Source organism: Phascolarctos cinereus, unplaced genomic scaffold (genome assembly GCF_003287225.1).
Source record: "Phascolarctos cinereus isolate Bilbo 61053 unplaced genomic scaffold, phaCin_HiC Scaffold_5;HRSCAF=322, whole genome shotgun sequence".
Classification (NCBI taxonomy): Eukaryota; Metazoa; Chordata; class Mammalia; order Diprotodontia; family Phascolarctidae; genus Phascolarctos; species Phascolarctos cinereus.
In genome coordinates, this window is record NW_027555958.1 from 225,350,493 (window position 1) to 225,365,440 (window position 14,948).

Genomic DNA, 14,948 nt, shown 5'->3' on the forward strand with positions numbered 1-14,948 from the left:
TAAAAAGAGAGACAATAAAATCTAAACAGTCATAATAAGAAAGCTGCCCATACAGTCTCTACTGCTTGGAATTTTGGTTCTTACTGGAAATAACAGAGAAAGAGAGATCCTATAATGAGATCATCTGGAAAAAATGCTTTCAATAGACCAGAGTCCCTCTATATCTCCCCAGGGAGCTTAATGGAAAAGAATCTTAGTTTTAAAAACCTAAGTGATATCTCTATTTGAAAGGCTGCATTTAAAAAAAAACCCATCATTTATGTTGTTGTCCTTTCTCTTTTTTTTTTCCTGAGTACGCAGGCAGTGCTCAGGGGACGCCAAAAGAATGTTCTCCTTTTACATGAAAAACGTATATTGAGTTGCTTAGTAATGTCAAGTTTTCAAAATCGTTTAGATCCAGTTGCTGAATAAAGATGTGCCTTTTTGTTTCACTATCCTGTCTGCAATATCAAATGAAAGCACTCTTTCAGACATAAAGAACTTAGATGGTCCAGTTTCTACACAGGTCAATTCACTTCAGTAGTTAAAAACCTGAAAGCTTTTTTAAAATCCTGTGATTTTGAAATAGAAGAATAATTTGCCCTCAATCTAAAAATAATTAGATTTGCATTCAAAATAAACAAGATTGCTCAGACTGAGACTTTAGAGGTCTTCTGTCTTATTTTATAAAAGTTTACTTGAGTGATGAGTTGGTATCAAAGCTAAGGATTTAACCTATATCTTTTAACCCCAGGACCAGCATTATTCCCACTGCACCACGCCTTGAGCCCTTGGTTCCTATGCCTGGGCTGCCAAATGGTACTGAGTGTCTACTGTGCATTTTTCTTTTTTACTATTAACTGGGCCTTCGCTCTTGCGAGGAGATCCTTTATCCATCATTTTCCTTTGTTCAGTTATTTTTCAGTTGTGTTCTACTCTTTATGACCTCATTTGGGGGTTTCTTAGCAATGATACTAGAGTGGTTTGCCATTCCCTTCTCCAGCCCATTTTACAGATGAGGAAACTGAGGCAAACAGGGTTAAGTGACTTGCCCATGGTCACATAGCTAGTAAATATCTGAGGCTGAATTTGAACTCATGAAGATGAGTCTTGCTAGCTCAGTGCTCTATCTACTGCATCACTTAGCTGCCCTTTTCCTTATATTATTTTCTTATGTTTCCATTATATTTCCTATAATGACTTTTCCAAACCTCTTCTTTTTTCTTCAAGCTCCCAACTTATCTGCTTCCTCCTCCTTCCTAACAGATAATCTTTATTCCTACTTTACTGAGATTGAGCTCATCCCACGTGAACTCCCTCTACATCTAAACTTCTCAACATCCTCCCCCACAAAGAATACTGCAATATTATTTATCATAATTTATAATTATAACTTAATATTATTCTTAGAGCCATAGAATTTTATACCTGGAAAAGACTTTAGAAATCATCTAATCCAGCCCTCTCATTCGACATTTGAGCAACTTGAAGCTAACAGAGGTAAAAATGATTTGTACAGTCACCAGGTCCCTTTCATATCCCCAAATTCATCCTCCACTTGCAGCTATAATATTTTCCCCCCTGAAATTAGAGTGAGTGAGGAGGAGGATGGGGATGATTCAGCAATGTGGCTGCCTGTTCACTAGCCTCCTTTCCCAAGGCAGCTTCGATAACTATCCTAACTTTTGTGAGACACTTAGCCCAATTTACTAGCCTTAAAAAAATGGAAACTTTTACAGAGCAACACAGAAGTAATAAAATGAGTTCAGAAGACTGTAGATGTTATAACCCTTAGTTAAGTTCTTTTCCAGGGTTGTTCTGTCGTGAGCGAAAGGGACAAGGCTCTGTGTAGCTCATACTGACAGCCCTGTTTGCTAACATCCCAGAGCCAGAAAAAAAAGTTATAGAAATTATGTGGGAAACTTTTTACTGAAATTTTTCTTAAAGTTATATGAGAGAGGTGTTAGGCAAAGGAGAAGGGAAAGTGTGAAATGGAGGGGAAAGGAATACATGTAAACACGTGCTGCTAAATGTTTAACAACTGGCTCTCAAAGGAAAAAATGTAGACAGGATACACTGTTAAGTTTAGTCTGCATTGTTAATGTTTTATCTATCACTTTCTTAAGGCTAAAAAATCAACAAAATAATAAACTATTGATTTGTAATTTCATCCAAAGCTTACACTGAAAATTTAATAATCGACTTCAAAACAAAACTGCAATTTGAAATAGTTGAGAAGGGGGTGGGAGGAGATACGTGAGTAAATATGGTATCCATAGTTTGCAAATTGCAATGAAACATAATTCTGATGCACAGGGAAGATTAAAGTATCATAGCACTTACTTTAAAAAAAAGTACTTTAAGGTTTTTGTTGTTGTTGTTGTTGCTATTATTAGTGGCATCTTTTGTTTTGATCTCACAAGAAGGTAGGTCATACAGTGGAAAAAGTATCGAATTTGGATTTATGGGACCTGAGTTTGAATCTCAGATCTGTCACTTATTACCTGTGTGACCTTGGGCAGGTCACTTCACATCTCTTGGCCTCAGTTTCCTTAATTTATAAGAGGAGATTGAACTAGATGACCTTTGAAGTCTCTTCCAGCTTTAAAGCCAATGAGCCAATGACCTTTCTTTCTGAACAGATCCCTCCTCCCTTCCCTTCCCAGCCAGATGTCCCTTGTAGCAAAGAATAAAAAAGAAAGAAAAGTCCAACACAACTAAGTAACATTAAGCGAATATAACGGTATGTGTAGTGTTCCACACCCATAGTTCCCCACTCCCAGTGCCCTACAAAGAACGGAGAAGTTGCATTTTCTCATACCTTATCCAGGGCCAAGTTTGGTCATTGTAATTAGTGTACAGTTTCATTCTCTCCTTCCCTGGCTCCCTCAGCACTAACTCAGGGAAAATATTTTATTCTTTAGTCATGTATCAGTGTCTCTATTTGTTTGTGTGTGGCTCCTACATGTATGTGTTTATCTTATACTGTCAGCTCCCGGGGGCAGGGACAAGACTCTTGGTGGTTATTGTTAAAACAATAACTGTGCATTGTGATAGGACAAGTTACCCCCTAAGACCTTATTGGCCTAAACTTTCCTGAAGCAGCCTCCTTCCCCCACCCACATTCCCCAGCCAACACAGGGTAGGACAGAATAAAGCTGCCCCTGGCTCCTGATTGTCCCAGACTTCCTGAATTAACTTTCTGGTCATCTAGGGACATAAAAAGTCACAGCCACAAGGAATTTATGTCTCTCAGGTTTGGTTGGTGTCTAAGACCAATGGGTCCCTCAACTGAGCAGACAAGTTTCCCAATGGAGATTAGGGGGATTATGTACAGAAAAGCTAGATGCCACTGTATCCTTGTTGCAAATTCTGGCTGTGTTAGGACAAAGTAAATCTTCTTTGTAAAATATTTAATGACTATCTAGTGTCTCATTTCATCCTAAGTTTGAACCTGAACTAATAGGGTTTTGGCATTAAGCACCTAAACTCGTCTCATTTGAAATTAGGTTGTGACAAATGCTACTTGTTGCATGATGAAGACAACAGTGGTGATGGTATCCTATGTGATCATTGCTTTAGAGCTGGAAAGAATTTCTGAGGTCATCTAGAATCCCCCTCCGCCCTTTTCCTTTTACAGATGAAGAAACTCAGACCCAGAGATGTTAAGCGACTTACCCAGGATTTTACAGCTGGTTAAGTAGCAGAGCCTGTATTTTGAATACGTGTTCCTTTTTTCTCTAAATTCAACCCTTATTCCAGTGCATCACTTTGTTCAGGACTGATGAAGTAGCAAACTCATTGTGTTCTATCCTGGTCAGACCATACTTGGCAATACTATGTTCAGTTATGAGTGCCACATTTTAGGAAAATCACTGATAAACTCCAGCTTACTCCAAGTATAGGGTGAATTACTAAAGGAAAGTCACTAAAATGGGAAACCATGTCCCAGGAGGATCTGATGAAAAAGATGGCATGACTACTTGGAAAGAAGAAGAGTCAGGGAAGGCATGATAGCTCTCTCCAATATTTGAAGAGTTGATATGTGGAAGAGATTAAGATGATGATGGTGATGAGAGAAATAGTGCTAATGAAAGAAGTGCTAATCAATGTGATGGTGGAGATCTCAATTTAATTGAATTCAGTTAAACCAAAATTTATTAAGTACTAACTATGTACAAGGCACTATACTAATATGAGCTCCTACTCTAGGCATACACATGTAGGGAATTGAACTTTGACCATCTGTCTCCTTCTTCCCCAGCCCATAAAGCCCAGAGATTTCACAAGAGTTAATTAACCAAGTATCAAATAGTAAAAATGCTTTTAAGCCCTCATCCCTTTATGGGGCATAAATATATTTTTCTTAATGAATCAAAGGGGAGAACCTCATTATCTCACAGAAAATGAGTGTAACCAAGTGACCTTTAAAAGACAGTTCAAGAAACTATAGATTTACTTTGAGGAGGAAACCATTGCAGGGTATGAAATGGGACTTCTTCTTTTCTTCCAACATGGCTCTGGCATCTAGTAGCAATTTGCCCAAAGGGAGACACCCCAGCTGGCAATTCATCAGTTCATAAGAGTTCCAGACACAGTTGAGGAAGAAGAGAAACATGCTCTAGAGAGATTATCAGTACTTCAAAAAGAGAGCATTGTCAAAGAATGGACTTCTGGAAGTAGAGAAGAGAGTTAGCTATGTATTCAAGAGAGCCAACCTTGGCTATGGAGAGTTGAACTGTGAAGAGGGGCAGATCTCTGGGACACATTTAAGCTAAATATCCAAAAGAGAACCTATGCTTAAGGAGGAGGCTTCATGAGATTTTATAAAGAGATAAAGGACTTCCAGGCCCTTGAGTATTAGCAGTTGTAAGTTTCATTGGAGGGCAGCTAGGGGGCATGATGGATAGAGGACATGACCTAGAGTCAAGAAGATTCATCTTTAGTTCAAATCTGGTCTTACCAGCTAGGTGACCCCGGGTAAGTCACTTAATCCTGTTTGCCTTAGTTTCGTCGTGTGTAACATGAGCTGGAGAAGAAAATGGCAAACCACTCCAATATCTTTGTCAAGAAAACCCCAAATGGGGTCATAAAGAGTCATACACAGCTGAAAAACAACTGAACAACAACAAAAATTTCATTGGCTATATATGAATATACATTCATGCCCTGTTACTATTGTATTTTAAAATTGTGCTCACTCTCTTCCCATCAATTCTGCATGTTTCTGTGGGAGAGTGCACTCCAGGTTTATGTTGAAGAATGTTTTGTAGCTACTTACCGTGTTAGTAAATGTCTTTGTTAAGAGCCAGCTCAGACTTAACCCTTCCCGGGAATACAATAAGACATCTCCAAAGGCCTCGTGATGGAAAATGCTATGCACATCCAAAGAAAGAACTATGGAAGTTGAATTGCTGTTTTTTTCTCTTCTGTTGAGTTTTGTTTCCTCTTTCTGGTGGTTCCCCCTATTGGTTCTGATTTTTACTTACAACATCATTAATGTGAAAATATGTTTAATAGGAATGTATATGTATAACCTATATCAGATTGTGCACCATCTTGGGAATGGTGGTGGGGAGGAAGGGGGAAAATTTTTAACTCAAAAGCATGTGGAAGTTATTGATGATAAATCAAAATTAATTAATAAAAAAAATTTTTTAAAAGAGCCGGTTCAGTCTACTGGTGAACTATTAACAGAAAGCACAATGATGGAAGCTTGTGAGCTATATGTTGTTAGGATACCTACAATTTACCCCCTTGAACCTCAAGATAGTAAGCAACCTTTAGGGGAATATCCCAAAGGAGGCACTACATAAACACAAAATAAAGAGACCTTATCTTTAAGAAGTTTACAATGTACTCTTTATAAACAACATGTACACAAATAAGGATGACAAAAGGAAAACCAAAAACAGAATACCCAAAAAACTGGGCGGTGGGGGCAAGGGAGACAAGATTGTGAAGGTTTCCTGAAGAGAGTGGCATTTGAGCTGAGACCTAAAGGAAAACAAGGAGCCTGAGAGGCAGAAGTGAAGAAAGAGCACATTGAATATGAGTGTGATATTAGAATTTAGAGATGCAAAGGAATTTTGACACAACTCAGTCTAAATCTCATTTTATAGCTGAAGAAATGGGGGCCCAGAGAGGTTAAGTAACTTGCCCGATGTAATACAGCTGGTGTTTGGGGAGCTGGGGTTTGAAACCAGTTCCTCTGACTCCAGAACAAGTGTCCTTTCCATTATTACCATGTTCATTGCCTTTGTTGTTGGTCTCTTCCCCTCTGGAGGCTACATTTCCAAGAAGGTAAACAAATGCAAGAAAGGAACTGGAAGCCGAGTGAGGTTAGATTCCTTGCCTGAGGCTACATTACTAGTTAGCCAGAAGATGGGGACTACAATCCAAATCTCCTGATGGGTCCATGCTTTTTCTACCACACCATCTAGGAATTTCCAGGTTATAGAAAAGTCAGGTGTGTGTGTAACTGTACCCCTTTACCCCACTCTTCACTCCCTCCCTCTCCTAGTTGCCGTCACTGGGAGAGGACGGACATTGCTTTTGATTTCAGTCTTTGTAACCATTTGTTGAGTAGAACTGAATTGATCTGACAGTAAGATTCATATTAACACATGTACCTTAAGGTATGTTATCTATCTTAGGCTATGTATACCAGTGATTTAAAGAGCAATAGTATTTTAGGCTTGTGTAGAAATATTTTCAGGACACTATAATCAGTTTAACTCTTTACTGTGAATAAGGGGAAACCCTGTTCAGAATAAGCGAGATCATACTGTATAAGGGCTCTAGGTTAGTCCCCTTAAGGCTTGCCCTAGAGCTCAGACACAGTCTAGTAGTGATGGGGTTGTTGTTGTTGCTCTTCATGCTTTGTTCTTGAAGAGGACAAATGACATTATGAGGATGATGGCTTGACGTGAGTGTGAATCAGATTTAAGTGAGGCAGAGCTATGCAAAGCTCTTGGCCACACTCTCTCCTACAGGATCATGGAAGTGCAGTGGCAAGATGAAAGTCAAAAGTCAAGACTGAAGTGATGGAGTTAACTGATGGGGAGGAGGGGAATGAGCATAGCATGTGAAGTCCAGGTCTCAATCCAACCGGGAAACTGCTGGAAAGGAAATGAGGGTGAGGGTTTGTAAGTCCTAAGTGAGAGCAGAATTGGGTTTTATTCAGTCAGTCAGTCATTATTTATGAAGCAGCTTCCATGTGCCAGATACTGTGCTAAGTGTTGGGGATGCAAAGAAAGGCAAAAATACAGTCCCTACACTCTGGGGACTCATAGTCTAATGGAGGAGACAATCTGTAAATACAGGTTGCTGTTGTTTGTCCTTTGTTCTTGAAGAGGATGTACAGAGTAAATGGGGAGGTAGCCTCAGAGGGAAGGCGCTAAACACTGGGGCGGGGGAGAGGTATTCTACAGAAGGTGGGGTTTGAGTTGAATTTTGAAGGAAACCGGGAAAGCCAGGAGGTAGAAATGAAGAGAGAGAGAGCGTTCTATGAATGGAGGACAGCCATTCAAAAAAGGCATTGATTCAGGAAATAGAGCGTATGAGGGAGAGCAAGAAGGCAAAGTATGCAGAAGAGAATAGAGTTTAAGGAGACTGGAAAAGGTAGGAAGGAGCCAAGTTATGAAGAGCTTTAAATGTCAAACAACATTTTAAATTTGACCCTGGAGGTAAGAGGGAGCTATTGGAGTTTATTGAGTAGGAGAATGGAGTATCATCAAGGGTCTGCTTTAGGAACATCACTCTAGTGGATCAGTGGAGAATAGACTGGAGTGGAGAGAGACTTCGGGCAGGGAGATAAACCAAAAGGCTAAGGTAATAGTTCAAGCATAAAGCAATGAGAGCATGCACTGGGGTGGGGGCAGTATAAGAACACAGTGTTCAGACTTGTTCTTTTTTCCATTTATTTTGCTGTGGTTGTGTATTATATTTATACCCCTGGTGGCGGTGGGTCTTCCTGTGTCCTGACCACCCAGGATGGGTTCTGGGTGGACCAGATGAGGGAAAGCAGAAAAAGGGGAAGGGAGGGAGGGAAGGGCACTCCTGGTGGTGGAGGGTGTTATCTAGGACTGAGCAGAACAAGATTCCTTCAGATACTTGAAAGATAGTTTCCATCTCAACCCCTCCCATCCCTGACAAAGATCCTATTTTTCCAAGCTTTAAAAACTGCCTAGTTTCTGTAACGAATCCTGTTATAGCATGGTCTCAAGGTTCATTATCCAGGCTTCCCTCTTCCGGGTTCTCTTCAGTTTATGAATGTCCTCTCAAAAATGTGGTGGCCAGAGCCTAACCAAAAACACTCAGATGTGGTATGACTAAGGTGTATTCACTTCCCTCCTTCTGGATGCTCCATCTCTCTTAATGCAGCCCCAAGAGCTCTGGTTTTGTCGCCTGTGTCCATTATTGCTGCGCCCACTAAAAGCCCAAGATCTATTTCAGATCTTCTTTCATGTTGTACTTTGTGAAGCTGACTTTTTTGAAGGCAACTAGAAGACTTTACATTTCTTCTTACAAATGTTGTCTTAATTGATCGTAGTCTGTCGAGGTCTTTTTTTTGGACCTTGACTCAGTCATATGGTCTGTTAATTATTCTTCCTCGCTTTGTGTCATTTGAAAATTTGATACGCATGTAATCTATGCCTTAATTCAGGACCTGGACGAGCATGTTAAATAGCATGGGACCAACAACATACATACGCCAGGGGCACTCTGCCTGTGTTGGGCTTCCGGGATGACATGGAACTATTCATGATTATTCTGTCCAGTCAACCACTTCTGAATCCATTTGCTTGTGTTACTGTCTCATCTACATGTCTCTATCTTTTCCAAGAGAATAACAAGAGGAGCATCAGATGCTTATCTGAAAAGTAGGAGAAACGAGGGCTTCTCTAACAGACCAGCCTGACCTATCAGAAAAGGAAATATGGTTAACTTGCTCTGGTGCAGTAGAAAGAACATTAGAGTTATAGTCAGAGAATCTGGGTTCAAGTACTGGCTCTGCCACTAACTACCCATTTGACTTTGGGCAAGTAACTTCTATGGGCTTCACTGTGTAAAATAGGGTTGGACTAAGAAATACTTCTAAGGTCCTTTCAACTCTTGAGTCCATGTTCCTAAGACAGATTCTTGAAGCCATGGTCACTCTGTGTCCTTACCACTTCCGTTTCTAGATGGTCACTAATCCAAAATAAATCCAGGAATTTTGACAAGAACTGAAGTCAAGTTTGCTGACTTACAGTTGGCAGGTTACATTTTTTCCCTTTTGAGAACATCAAGAGAGCATTTACTTGTCTCCAGAGCTGTGGTACCTTTACTGTTCTCCTTAATTTTTCAAGTATCATAGAAAAATGCCTCAATTACAGCATCTGCTAGTTATTTCATTCCTTTAGGATGTGGTTATCTGGGCCTAGTAACTTGAACTCATCAACAACTTGTTCAGTCATTTTTCAGTTGTCTGACTTTTTGTGACCCCATTTGGGATTTTCTTGGCAAGGATACTGGAGTGGTTTGCCATTGCCTTCTCCAGCTCATTTTATAAATGACAAAATTGAGGCAAATAGGGTGAAGTGACTTGCCCAGGGTCACACAGCTAGGAAGGGGTTGAGGCCAGATTTGAACTCATGAAGATGAGCTTTCCTGACTTCACGTCTGGTGTTCTATCCATTGTGCCACATAGCTACCCCTCATCAACAGCCCCTAGATGCTTGCTTGTAATTTCTGACTTACCTTGGGTGTTAACTTCCTATTTATTAGCCATTATTATTTTTTCTTTTCCATTACAAAAGACTATTCTCTTTGGCAGAAAAAAAAAAGAAGAAAAATAAGAGGTGGATAGTTTTTATTTCTCTCATCTGTAAGTTATCATCCCATCCCATCTCCCCCATACAGAAATGACCTTGTCCTTTTCTTGATTCTCCTCTTCCCCCTGTTTAAAACAACACACCCCAAACCTTTTTGTTGCTCTTAGCTTTCTCACCACCTTCAGTTCATTCTGAATTTATTATTTCTGATACTATTCTTAGAGTACCATGACACACTTTTATATTCATCCACTGTTAACCTGGCCTTGCTTCTATCTTCTGTACACGTCTTATATGGATCTCCTTAAACAATTTTCCCATCACCTCCTGCTTAGAATTGTTTCTCTTTGTGTCTTCAGAATATCATTCTTGAGAGATTCCCATACCACCAGGGCTGACTTACCTTATAGAATGTTAAGTAATTTCTCCCTAGCTATCCTTTCTCTGAACTTTTTGAAATATATTCTTCAAAAATCCAGGGTACATGTGTGACTTTTCTCTCCTCTAGAACAAATTAAAATGGAATCGTCAGTCCTCACCCTCTGGAACTTGTTTCTCTTTTTTTAGTGAGAGTTCTTTCTAGAATAGAAGTGCCCTTTTTTGGTTCCACTGCATTTTGAAGGATGAAATTTTCATTAAGCCAAGCAAAGAAATGAACTTACTTGATTTTGACAAAGAGAAAGGTCCAGCACATATCTAGGTCATTTACCTCTGCCACTACTATGTGATGTCTCTGGTATTGGCCTGTGATCTGTTTATCTGATCTCCCATTTCCTTTTTCCACACAGGTGCTCTGTAACATACTCAGATGATAATGTCACTTTTGCTCATCTTTACCCAAATACTCTCCACCCTGCTTCTCCCTTTAGTTCCTAGATTTCCTATAAGTATGATTATGTGAGTATATCTTTTTAACACAATGGTGTCCCTCTGTAGACCCTGCCTTCCCTGCCTTCTCACTTAACTTGTTTCTGTTGCATAAGGTATACCCTACCAGGGCCATACACCTGTCATGCATTTCCTTTCTCCTTCCATGACACCTGAGGTTAAACTTTCCTTTCTGCATTAGGATGTATCATTCTCCTTGCTTATTAGCCATACTTTCTGTGTTCATGTATAGACATCTGAGGCATATACATATACATAGTTATTCCTTCCATGTCAAAATTTTCCCCACCCCAGTTTCAATATATCACAGGTCAGCAAAAGAAATTAAATGGGAATTATTGAGGAGTTTTGCAGAAGCTGCAGATGACACACAAAGGCCAGAAGATGACACAGAAAAAATTTAGAAATTGAGAAAGTAATAAATATATGTATGGTATTATATAATGTAGTCTATGACCAGATACTTAACCCAAATTTTACAGTACGGTACTGTAAACACCCCATAAAAGAAAAAAAATCCAGTCTTCTTCTCTGGTAAGAAAGAAGGACTGAAGTATTTTATATAGATTTTCCAGATCACAGGGGGCACCATCCCCCTAATCCCTGCGATGTGGAAGAGGTAAGTGTATGTGTGTGCGCACATATATATTCATATATATACACACATACACATGCACATACATATATACATATACGTATATGTGTATGTATGTATTATACACATACATATGCATTCACACAGAAGTATGTATGTCTTTTTTAGCTATATGATTATACATATATACACCTATATGTATATATAGATATGTGTATATGTATGTGTATATATCATATATATCACATATATGCTGACAGTTGTTCACATTGTTAACAGGATCCACAATTACTTAAATTCATATATATGTATGTATACATACATACATACCCGCACACACACACACAGGTGTGATTTGTCCTTCATTCTCAAAGAGGACCATGACATCAGGAAAGTGATGCCATGACTTGCAATTGAATTGGATTTGGGGAAGGGAGGGCTGTGCAAAGTCACCAGCCTCACTTTCTCCTCCAGAGCCATCTGGGTCCAGTGGTCAGATATAGATCAGAATGAGTGGAGATGGCCCACGATGCAGTGGGAGACAATGGCTTTTTTAAACTAAGGTCTTTCCGAGTTCTCACTTTGACTGAAACAACACCCATTCAGTAATTAGGCCTGTTTAAGAAGTGAGTCAAGGAATGGCCCCTTTAATAAAAAAAAAAAATCAAACTGGGAGGGGAAGACCCTCAGGGTTGCTGGCCTAAGGAGAAACAATTACTATTTGCATTCACTCTGAGCCAGCAGGGCCCCCAAAATAAGCAGTAAGTGGTGCTTGGGCAGGGACCAATTGTTGGCCAATCAGTGAGCGTGCACGCACACACACATACACGCGCACACACACACACACACACACACACACACACACACACACACACACACACATATATATGAATATACATACATATACACATATACACAACGCACATGTAGACATTTTTTCTCTATCCCCTTTCATTTTTCATTTAAAGCCATTTTGATTAGATTTGTAAGACTTTAGGCAATTCTTTAAAGCGATAAGCACATGAGGATTTTGTTGTAGCGCTCAGAATCTGGCTGGATACGCTGACCTACATTGCTGAAACTATAAGTACATGGATTTGTATTCCTGCTGTTCCCCCTCCTCCACTTTATACATTTTTATTTATGTTTTCCTTTTCTTTTTTTTAACATCAGAATCATTTCCCAATATGTTCCCTTTCCTCATTCAATTCTCTCTTGTAACAAAGAAAATTCAAACTCCAACCAACAGTAGAGTCGTACTGTCTCTTGCTAATGTACACCCTGGACAGGAGCCTGATCCTCCTTGAATTTTACGTTTTGGTCAAGAAATCCAAATCCCCTTCTCACACATCATCTTCTAGAACACATTTTCACTTCCTCAATATGCCTTTCTCTTCAGGATACTTTGCCTTCACCTGTAAGAAATGATTAAATTGCCCCCTGTGTCTTTAAGGTCTTCAGTTTATTGTCCAAGATTTTATAATATTTATCTTTGCTTTCTAGATCCCTCTTTACAATATTATTTGTACCTATGTGAACCCAAATACCATCAGCACACTTTTGAAAAATGGTAACACATCAAGACTCATCCTCCTGAGTTCAAATGTGGCCTCAGACACTTACTAGCTGTGTGACCTTGGGCAAGTCATTTAACCCTTGTTTGCCTCAGTTTCCTCATCTAAAAAATGAGTGGGAAAAGGAAATGGTCAACCACTCCAGTATCTTTGCCAAGAAAACCCCAAATGGGGTCATAGCGAGTTGGATATGACTGAATGACAACTAAATAATACATAAATGTACAAGACAACATATTTAGTCCATAGAAGAATTTACACATTCACATACAGATTCATGCACCCCCTAGCAATAACTTTACAGCACCAGCCCCATCCCTCAACCTTGATCTAAAGGTTGGGTGGGGAACCACTGATCTAGTTAAGTGCTCTCATTGTATTGTTGAGGAAAATGAGGCTCAGAGAGGCTATATGACGTGTCCAAGGTCAAACATGTAGCTATGCACTGCAGTGAATAGAGTGATAGGTCTAGACTCAAGAAGACCTGATTTCAAATTCTGCCTCAGATACTTACTAATTATGTGACCCTGGACAAGTTATTTAACCTCTCTCAGCCTTGGTTTTCTTGTCTGCAAAATGGGGATGATAATAATATTACCTATCTTCGAAGGTTGTTGTGAGAGTAAAATGATTTATCTGCAAATTATTTATTTATTTGTTTGTAATATTTGTAAAGTGCTTTGTAAACCTTAAAAAAGCACTATATAAATGCTACTGGTGGTGGTGATGATGATGATGCAGAACACGAATCATCTGAATCCAGATCTGGTTTTTTGCTCAGATTAAGGGCGGGTGGCATCTTTGTGTGACATTTCAAGAGGAACAAAAGGGGAATCTCAAGAAATTAGTGAGAACTAAGGTCATGGAATTATAGGAGGTACAATAATTTGGGGGTTTTTTTGATGAGGGGAGTGCAATCCTGTGCAATAGCACCATTACAGAAGATTGTCCAACGGTTGCCAGAAACTATCTGCCTTATTAGCTCACCTTGCCCAAATAGGACTGATGGGTCTCCACTGGCACTGATAGCCTGCCTGCTATTTAGAATAAGTATCTTGGCTGCTGAGGGAAAAATAAAACAAAACAAAACAAAACAAAACAAAAGACAGCTACTTCTATGCAGTGACTTGCCCCAATCTCAGATGCTTTTCTTTTCTTTCTAAAATGTAGGACTTACATTTTATTGTCTTTGGGATTGGTTGCCATTTGGATACATACTTTTGTTACCCTTGATCTTTTTCTCAGAATTAAACAAGATGATAAGCTATATAATGTAGACATCTGACAGTCATTCGCGTTGTTTACAGGATTCATGATTATTTCAGTTCATTAATGGGTTCTAGCTTTTCCTTATTGGTTCCAGAAAAATCATGCACTTTGTGTCCATTTTTCTAGAGCTGTTCACTTTGTACTGTACAGCAATATCCTGACAGACATCTACATCACCTTCCATGAAGATCACGTCTGGGTACTTTTCACAAAGTAAATAAAAGAAAGGCTTGATTGTTTTTCATGGTCCATACCATGTGACAAAAAAAGTCAACTACTACTAATTTTTCTCCAGCTTCTTTCAATTCTGAGTCAAAGTTCTCTTTGTTCTCAATCTGTTTTACCATTTTTGCAGGAGGGCAAGAGGCACCTGTCTGGGAGGTCAGGAGGGACCAGATGATCTGAGTGATCTGGGAGCTGGAGCCTTTCCAGAAGGTGCTTAGGTCTGTGGGAGATGCAAGAACCCCCAAATGCTTTTCAAGGTGTTTTCTAAATACTGTTCCAAGTGCCTTGGGGAATTAAGAGGCTTAAGCATACTCAAGAGAGCTGCTTAAAACTCTCTCTCTGCATATATACATATATGTATACATATATATATGTATATGTATATATGTAATACACACACACACACACACACACATACACACCATGTGGCATCTAGAGGTAGTCCTTTGCCAACTCATTCAAGGGTCTAACATTAAACAATGAATATTCATCTTGTGTTACTGGAGACCTCTGAAGAAAGAAGGGTATTATGGCATAGTGTCATGAGCATTGGCTCTAATGGTAGAAGACCTGACTTCAAGTTCTATCTATGATACTTTC

The 14,948-nt window shown here is 39.4% G+C and overlaps 1 pseudogene; it reads right to left on the reverse strand.

Annotated features, from left to right (window-relative positions):
- Positions 1-14,170: 14,170 nt before the first annotated feature.
- Positions 14,171-14,470, reverse strand: LOC110213553 (thioredoxin pseudogene; annotated as a pseudogene).
- Between the last annotated feature and the right edge of the window lie 478 nt (positions 14,471-14,948).